This window comes from Amblyomma americanum, chromosome 7 (assembly GCF_052857255.1).
Source record: "Amblyomma americanum isolate KBUSLIRL-KWMA chromosome 7, ASM5285725v1, whole genome shotgun sequence".
Lineage (NCBI taxonomy): Eukaryota > Metazoa > Arthropoda > Arachnida > Ixodida > Ixodidae > Amblyomma > Amblyomma americanum.
Genome location: NC_135503.1, coordinates 115,367,576 through 115,377,271, shown reverse-complemented (window position 1 = coordinate 115,377,271; position 9,696 = coordinate 115,367,576). Strand labels below are relative to the sequence as shown.

Below are 9,696 nucleotides of genomic sequence, written 5' to 3'. Positions count from 1 at the left end.
TGCACAGCGTGGCATGACAGAGGAAACGGCATGTGACCAACTCAGCTGCTAAGAGGATCTCAAAGGAGAAGCCACAAACAGCAACAAAACAAGTGTGAACAAGCGACAAAAAATTCCTAATAGTGAATAAGAGAGCTAAAATCTACTGACAGGGCGTGCGTCAGAAACCTGATGATTTGAAGGGAACGCACAAAAAGCAGTAAAACAAGCGTAAACAAGTTAACAACAAAACATTCACGACGGTGTATAAGACACCTAAAATCTAGCTGCAGGGCACGCCAGAAATCTGATCTAAAAATGAGATTTCCTTAGGAAACGAGGTGACAGATGGTGTGCTCACACAATGTTGTTCTCAATCATGAATGCTTCCCATATCTCACATGTGCGCTGGTCACTGTACTTCTTGATGATGCACGTTTGGGTTAACAGGGTATAGCAACCCTCACTTACAAGGTTAGAACCTGTTGTCCTGCCTAATTAATTGGCGTGCTCTCGCAACCTGTCATTAATGCACCTCCCGATTTGTCCTATGTGTAGCCTGCCACATGAAAGCAGAATTTAATAGACAACATTAGCTTTGCATGCAATAAATCGGCACTGGCACTTGCTACGCACTGTGCTTTGAGCTAAATCAGTGCTGACCTGCTTACACAGGACGGCTAGCTTGTTTGGTGCAGCAAACAATACTTGTGCACTGACCTTTTGAGTCTGTGAGATAAGCCGTGCACATAGAGAATGATAGTGGTACATGCTGGGTTAAACTCTAGGCACTAGCAGTTTGTTTCAGCCCCGTGAGGGTTTAGCAACCCTCACATTGGCTGCCAGCGTGAGGGTTGTTATCCCGTGTTAACCCAAACGCGCATCATCAAGAACTATCGTGATCAGCGCATGCGTGATATGGGAAGCATTCATGATTAAGAACATTGTGTGAGCACAGTCTGTCGCAGTTCGCCAGAGAAATCGCGTTTCTAGATCATCACATTTCGGATCCTAGATTTTAGCTGTATTATACACTTATAAATTTTTTGTTACTCGTTTTGTTCTTAGTGGTTTCTCCCCACACCAGGTTTCTGACACTTGTCCTGTCACTAGATTTTAGGTGTGTTACAGACCTGTTAGTAATCTTTGTGGTTGCTTGTTTATACTTGTTCTGTTGCTCTCTGTGGCTCCCCCCCACCCCCCAGAGATCCTCTTAGCAGCCGAGCTGGTCATGTGCCTTTCTATCATGCTGCAATGTGCACCTTTTTGAATTTTGCTGTTCTTAGCTTGCCATATCTATATAAGTTTTTGTGCTTGGAATAAATCCAGTTGATACAGTGCTCATGGCGTCTCTTTACAGTGTCCTGACCTTGCGCTGTTTCAAATATGATTGGAAATATGGTCGATGAAAGCCTGATTTCAATGCAACAGTGTGTTCTCCTCAGCCTCATACAGCATTTCGTTGCCTACCGCAAACAGAACATACCTGTGAATACATTTTTCATACATACAATAGTGCTTTGCAAAACTGTATGCACAGCTAAGATGCATCCCCATAAAGAAGCATGTTGACCATAAGTTTTAAACAACTACTGTCACTTGATTCAATTGCCATCATAAACCACTTCAAAGGAAGTTTAAGAAGAGATTTAAGTGCAACCCCACGTTTTTCTGCACACCATGTAGATTTCAGCCAAACTTCACACAGCAACAAAAGTCTGCCATTAAGACTGCTCTAGACAGAGCAGTTGCCTCTGCTCTGGCCGAAAGGAATAAATAGAGGGCAAACTTTGCGAAAGAGACTAACGACCACCACGTGGGTGACAGTGTAGAGTATAGCTGGTCCTTGCCGCTTCAGCCTGCATAAATAGTGATGGTACCCCTCGTGTGCACTTTTTTGTTTAGAGTGTACAGTGCTGCACCCAGGCGTTTTCACATTTCGCCTCCGTCGAAATGCAGCCGCCACGGATGTTATGTGATACCGCTACCTTGGACAGAAAAGAGCCGGCTGCAACGATACGACATGTTGAACATTGTTTAGTACAGTAATGAACTGAGCTTTATTTGCTTTTATTTTGCGCTAAAGAAGTCCTTCATGGATGCTAAAATGGGCACTTCTCTCTGCAGGTACCGACATCCGGCGGAGGACAGTACACGAAGATTTTGACGGATAATGTGAATCAGAAAGTCCAGTATGCAAAAATTGGCCAGTATGCACATAATGAAAAATAAGCCGGCGTTTTTTTTGACCAAAGCATGCAAGCTGATTATTGTGGTCATGGTGAATTTGTGCCATTCCAATGTCAGCGAGGGTGACATATTTCAAGGTAACCTTCACGTTCGCAGTACTCTTGTTCTCCAACCGCACAAACCCCTCATCTTCGTAAAGTTTTTTGGCCGCATACTCACGTGAACTAATTCGTGACTGCTCGCGCTTGTATCACTGCGCATAAAATGTACGTCTTTTGTCCAGCTGCTCATAAAAGCAGAGGCACATGTGCTGCAAGTGTTTGATGACGGCAATTCTGAACTAACTAAAGTAATGTTTTTACCCTAATTATGCTACATGGATGACCAAGCTGGCAACGCTATCTTGTGTCTGTCAGCGTCCACTCTTTTTAATATGCTTGTGAGTCAGTTTATCTTACAACTGAATTCCTTTCTGCTGACCGCTTATGATTCTTCTGATGAGTCCCTGCGACTCTATCAGTACTAAATCACAACCTTGCAAATTACGTTAAGGATCCCCAGGTTGTCGAAGCTATTCCGGCGCCCTTCACTACGGCACCTCTTTCTTCCTTTCTTCTTTCACTCCCTCCTTTATCCCTTCCGTTCCGGCGCGGTTCAGGTGTCCGCCGATATATGAGACAGATACTGCGCCATTTCCTTTCCCCCAAAACCAATTATTTTTATTATTACTAATTTTAATTCACACTTTCTGCTTATTCCATGTACTCTTCCAGAGGTGACGTCCACTACCGCCCGAGGAATATGAAAGTATTCCATGTTTTCTTGTCAGTGGTAGCAATGCTGGCTTCTCCAGGAGCCTTTTCGGATATGAAGGTTTGTGTTCATTTCAGTATTTTTCCCGTTGATTGTGCTAACTGTGGCAGTCACAATATCAGCATACACCCCCCCCCCCCCCACCTCTCCGCCTTTTAAAACGATATTCCAATATCGCTCTCAACGAAGTTATGTTTCAGGCAATTATTTCGTTATGTCCATGCTGCTTAAACTAAACACATCAAGGAGAGCTCGTTTTCTGGGCAGTATTTTGCGTTTTGGATCCGTAACTATCTTAACAGAATATGCAACCAGTTAAAATAAAAGCAGCTACTCTGCGAACAAAGTTCACGTCGACACGTACAAAACGCTATGGATATTTTTCTGACACCAGTTTGCAGGACTCCTGTACAGTTGACGCCTAGCAGGGAAAGAGGCCAAAATTTAATAATATTCAGTGTTGGTGCCAGCGTATCTGAAAAGACTACTTATTCATGACGTTTCACGTAACTTGGGTAAAGCTTTTTTTTAAAAAAAATGGTAGACCGCACCTTGATGAAACTATTTATTGTTTGCCGTCTTATGGGGCTCCACAAGGTGCTTTTTGTATTCCGTTTAATTAGTTATTTCAATAAGATGATTCATGCAACATTTCTGCTATTCACTTCAAGGCCAAGCGTGTTGCGTGGGGTTGTAGAGGGGTCTAAAATGTACCGATGTGGCGTTGTGTGAGAATATGTAGTCCTATGCGATATGAGCGGGAAAAGTTTGAATGTGCATTTGTTGATTTCTCCGCAGTTATGTGTACCAAGCTAAGTTTTACTGTTCTCTAGCTGGTGTATAATGTCGAAGAGTTATTCTCAAATTCAGTGGAGAAATAACCGGCAAATTTGCAATTTTGTTCAAAATGTTTGTTCTCTCCCATATTGGTCAAGCCTGTACCCCCTGCCTGGTCCTTTCTTACGGAATTTTAAGAGAGCCCGCGTGATATCAAAGAAACATCTCACCCTGGTAAATTCCGGCAAGCCGTACAAATTATGGATAGCAAAGGATTGACCATCAGCCACCGCACATTCGGAACAAATCACATTCTTCAAACATCCATCCCCATTCCCTTGCAGCCAAAAAAAGTAAATAAATGGCAACTGCAATGCCTAGCATAAATGTCTGCTCATTTTACTATCTTTCCTGAATTTTTAATTATCACCTTACGTTTCGTACTTTCTTTTTGTGATCATAGTTTTTCTTGTATCTCCTCTTTCTGAAAGTCACTTCATATGAAAAAGTCTCTGTTAGAAATCAAGTGTTTCCAAAGTACATCTCGGGATCGCCTCTATAGCTACATTGTCATATTCCTTGTTCAGTCTGCATGTCTTGAATTTATTTATTTATCTTTAATAACTTGTTTATTGTTGAAATTCTGTTCAGTGTCACAAACTGCGACGTTGCTGCCGCCGCCACTGTTTTTTGTAAGGACAGCGCGGTTCCCGCCAAGCCGCCATTTTGTTGGCTTTTTTGCCGCGCTCCCAGCACCATGAATCCATGAAGTGGTGCTGAATAAATTAATGGAACTGAAAAATATAGATACTGCGCTCATGCGGTGTCATGTTCCAGACTGCCCATTCGTCTTCAAAAAAAAAAAAAACAACAAACGTGCGCTCTGATCGTGACGAAGTGAGCGGCCGCTATTGACCTCGACGGGCTGCACAATGATACAAATAAAAAAAACCGACGCTACATTGAACTGCGCGACTTCGCTGCTTTGTTTTGCCTGTGTGATGAATGAAAAAAAAAACCTGTCTCAATTCGCTTCCAATGGCTTGCCTAATTTATCGCAGATCAGGGCGCGCGCTTTTAACGTATGGGATCAATTTCCTGACGCATTTCCAAGGCCATGTTGGCAGCCGTGCCGCCTGCTCACTTTCACGCAGTGAGCGCTCAGGCTTCATTCGTTCAAAACGCGCCTTGCAGCGCTACAATAGGACAGCGCGAGTGCGCAATCGAGTGTTTTTTTTTTATATTGGGGCGTGCTTTCTTTAAAGTCCGGACAAAAAAGGACCATATCTAGGAGCAGTCGTGTACTTTCTCATAAGAGCATTGCACAGATGCTGTGTCGCGCGAATTATGCCATGAGTATTCAGAGTCACCGGATACATCGCTTAAAGCGCACTTACGAATATCGCTATTCCCATCAGATACAGCCGCAGCCCATGTACGTAAAAGTAGAAGCTATGTAAGAGGGAACACGGGAGCCCGTGACCACCCCTCTTCGCGGACCGCTGTCGCCGAGAGGTAGCGAGAATCGGCCGCAAAAGCGCGTGCTCAGTAAGCATGGCCGGCTGATCTTTGTACGCATGCCCCTGGTGGCGCCAATTCTCTCCGTCTGTCAGCGGCATCGTTTTGCGAAGCGCGGAGGCCACGCGCTCCCGTGCTCCCCCTCGTATTGCTGCTACCTGTACACTGCGGAATAAAAGAAATGCTGCACTTGTATACTGTGTATGAGCTATATAACGCTTGGGCGTAAACAGTGAAATAGACGCTTCTGGCAGGAATACAATCCTATGGACCTCCTTCACCCCGCGACGTCACGAAGATGCGGTGGCGCTGATGTTAGCAGCGACTTTCGCATGGTAGGCAAAACAGGTTCCGCTTGCCCGTGCCTACCGCAGCTACCGGCGTCTGCTTCAAGCCTGTGCACTGCAGAAGCAGCATGTATTGACCAGCTGCGTCACTGCTGGATCCGCGTAGTAGCATAAAAAATATTAAATTAGCCTCGATAGGTTTCTCGCGCACTGCCACTCAATGCACTTAACAGCATGCAAGTTACTGCGTTCATTCACCTGAACTTCAGTATTGTAGGCTGATAATTGCTCAAGGAAAAAAAAAGACATATGCAGCTGCAAACGTACTTATCACCTTGAGCCGGAGTGCACGGGGCGCCGACAGGTTCACTCGCCCCCAAGGAATGCGTTTTTTTGTTAATAGCACACCATGTTTTAATGGCGCGTTTAATGACATTTAATATTTACTTGAAACTCTTCCTTGATATGACGACGTAATTATTTCATTCGAGTAGAAAGAAGTCTGGTAAGTTGTGTCAATCTTGCGCGGTCGCGTTGGTGTGCTTAGAATAGCGTACCTTAACTGTGCTAAACGCCATATGCTTTTTCATTGCATCATGTATGTGTCATGTTTCATGAGGTAGTAAATGATCGCGAAGCTTGTTCTGAAAGAAGCAGCCGCAGGTGTGCTACTAACAGACACATGGCGAGATTGAGAGGGGACGCGGCAATGAAAGGTGTTTTCGTTATTCATGCATGCGATATGTAACTAAACTTGGTGCAAATATGAAATTCCTACGCTAGTTTCAGTAATTCATTTTATTTATAGCTATACCTTGTGCAGTTCTGGGTAATTATAATTAACACCGTCGTCAAGTCCCCCCAAGGTCTCAAATAACTGAGTAGATAGTGCGCAGTTTTTTTATGCCAGTATATACATAAAGCCCTGTTCAGTACGATGAGGCGATTAGTTCTTTTTCTATATGATCAGTACTCATGCATGCATAGTTACATGAAAACGTTTCTTACAAAAAATAACTAACACAGTATACTGCACGTGTAGGGAAAAAATCGAGATTTATTACGCTCCTCAACGTCTCAGGAATAGTTTGCGACAAATGGAATCATTTGATTTTCATGCGAATTACGAAGGTGAGTGATCCAGTCGCAGAAAATGTGAGAGGTCACAAAACGAACCTTAAAGTTTATTCCCTCGTTTATGGCATCTTCGCTTTCGCTTTGGTCAAAGAAATGCGGCACTGAAATCAATGAAATTACCTCACAATTTTTGACGACCAAACTCTAAAAAGCGTAATTTATAAATTTGTACTCAATATTTTGCTATAATTTTCCGTCACGAAACTAGACTTCAGGGCTAGGAAAGAAAATAATTCTAGAAATCAAAAATTTTCACCAAATCGACCAGCTTAACAAGAGGACAAGTCGGCCTGGCTGGTGCGTGGTCATGCGGCTAAAAACAGCGCTAAGCGAGATAGGAGATCAGGGACACGACGCTGTCCCCACTTTTCGCACAGCGCGACACGTACGTATGTCAGCAGACGATGAACGCATGTCTGCTCCGACGAAACAAGGCCAGCACTTCCCCTCACTATTGTCCCGAAGTAAAATCATTCCGGCTAGCGCACAGTGTCAAAACTTGTTTTATTCAATGCCTAGCGCATAAATAAACGGCAGGAACGCTTTCTACATGTTTACTACTAACCATATATACAATACAGTGGCAAACTGTTTCTCTTTATAGGCCGCACGTGGCCAACGCGAGCTCGTGTACTTCAACAAATTACTAAGTTGGAAGCATCGACCATTGCTATGATTCGCAGAAACTGGAAACGCGCCTACAAGCCTTGAAAACCCGCGCTCAACACCTATCCGCGACGCCACTCCCCGACCTTTTGCCTACCACGAGCTCGCTAGCGACTGCAGCGCCAACTCGTTTGTTTACAAACATGCAGGAGGTCTATACGTTTCCTGGTACGTTCCTAAAGCGCTCCAAGATACTTTTGAGAATTTTGACGTTTTGTATATTTTACATTGGTGGTATTGTTTTATTGCAGGAGAACATCTACAGAGACTGCAAGGGAACCGGCGATAGGGTAAGTTTCTAAGCCTCGTAGTTGAAAACAGAATCCGGGCTCAATTTCAAAAAGAAAAGGCGCAAGCACGTCCCTTCCTTTATTTGCTAGGAAGCTGGAAATTCATGTAAGAACATGAGTGATAAAAAGCGCACAGCGTTGACTGGTCGGCCGTGCAGGTAACACCCTACAATTATGATGGTGAGTTCCAGGCAAGCCTCCACGGCGGCCTTACATAGTCGGGCGCGGAGGAAGCATTGCTGCTGAGTGATGTTTCACTTGGAGTTGATGTTGACCACTTGGTCGCTGTCCCGGGCGTCGGCACCAAAGATAAATGCAGCGAAATGAGTGCATTAGGCTGCGTTTTTTGACGATGCTTGGCGTATGAAATGCAGAGAAGGACGGCGCAGCACGCATACATTCCTGAAGTTGGGTAATCCAGGCATAACGTGAACTACACCTCGAATTTTGCAGCGCACGCTCCCCTGCTGGGCTGTAATTACGTACAGGTGGCCGGTGCCGTAATAATTTTAAATTTTTTGTCCCTATCTAAAAAGACCACAGGAAATTTACGTCGTCACGACAAATTTTTATGTAGTATTTTGGGACCTGACAACAGAAATTCTTGTAGTAACAACATGATTTTCTGTAGTTATGTGCAGTCTCCTGTCGGAACAATAGAGTCTTTGCGTCTGCAGGGTGAAGGTTTGCAGACGCTGAGCGATATTTTCAAGTGGAAAAATAACGTTTTACGCTGCTCTTCCACGTGGCTGAGCGTGCAGCAGTACATGCTTATTTCAGCAAAAAGCTTTCAGTCGGCTAAAATGTATATGTATGTATATATATGGTCGATAAAAGTTGTACTGCCCATTTAACACTCGACGAAGTTCAATGAACTGTGACTACTTTGAAAAGGTGTCCCGGAAACTTCCTGTTTTGCATTGCCGACCATAAATGGCATTATGCGAGTCTCTTTGCACTTTCACCACTCTACTCTGTATCACGACCAAGAACTGCACCTCCTCTCGCTAACAGCACAGGACAGAAGGATCTTGGAGTAGGGTGAACTTTCCTTTAGAGGTGCTTCCTTAAATATACCGACAGCGCCCTTAATCTGGCACTTTCGCTCTCGCATTGTGACCAGCTGCACCTCGCCATCGACTATCAACGACGTACGAGGAAGGGCACACCACCAATTAAAAAAAACCTCTCGTATAAAAAGCTTTCCGCATTTAGATAGGTTCGCCTCGTACACAAGGCCCACGGCAGCTGTATAATGAGATCCCCATACAAATATCCCCCAACTCAGGTCATCTGTGGATATAGCAAGCGCTGGTACCATATTGCACGACAGGTCAGTGCAAGCAGCTGCTGAGCTGCTTATATAGAAAGTGTTCTCGAGTGCAAACGTATCTACGTCTTGTGTACGCGCACTCATAAGAGAAGTTTGCCGGAAATGAACCCAGGGTTGAGCTTGTTTTTCCTTGATGCGTGCGATGCATTCAACTTGTCTGGGCGTGAATGTGAGCCTCGCTCTGGCGTCAAGAAGCTTCAGACACCCGTAATGTTAAGAAATTGTTAAGGCGCTCCTTCGTCACGAGTTAACCTCTGACATGTATTTTTTTTTTTTGCAGTGCAGTTTAGCGAGTGACTGCTGTGAAGGCCGGATATGTCCCGACGGCTACTGCTTGCTGCCTCTTGGAATCAACCTACCTTATCAAGATCCTTAAAGAGACAAATCCCAGCCAGAGGTGTCAGGCCTTATCGAAAAATTCAGAGAAGCATGACCCAGCTTAGCTAAATAAATGGATGAAAAGATGATGTTTCCGGAAAGCAGTCAATCGTGCACAACCATCACGCGACTAGGAGGTATCGAGGTAGTTATAGGTAAACTTGAAGCTGCAGTGGAATGGAGCTTAAAGTACCATATTACTAGCGGTCTAAAAGTGCATCCAGGGTTCATGCAAAGAGGAGAACCTTTCTTGCAGACATATAGTAGATGCAGAACCTGCCTTGGATACGGTGTGTGAACAACACTCCAGGAGAGAAATTCTGATCAT

The 9,696-nt window shown here is 44.4% G+C and overlaps 1 long non-coding RNA gene across 2 annotated transcripts; it reads left to right on the top strand.

Annotated features, from left to right (window-relative positions):
* Positions 1–2,504: 2,504 nt before the first annotated feature.
* On the top strand, positions 2,505–9,460 carry LOC144099495 (uncharacterized). Of its 2 annotated transcripts, none has more exons than XR_013307409.1 (4): positions 2,505–2,608; positions 2,943–3,042; positions 7,619–7,657; positions 9,271–9,460. It is a non-coding gene; the product is annotated as an uncharacterized LOC144099495 (long non-coding RNA). The 2 variants fall into 2 exon arrangements; XR_013307410.1 differs by lacking the exon at positions 2,505–2,608 and adding an exon at positions 2,621–2,730.
* Positions 9,461–9,696: the final 236 nt, after the last annotated feature.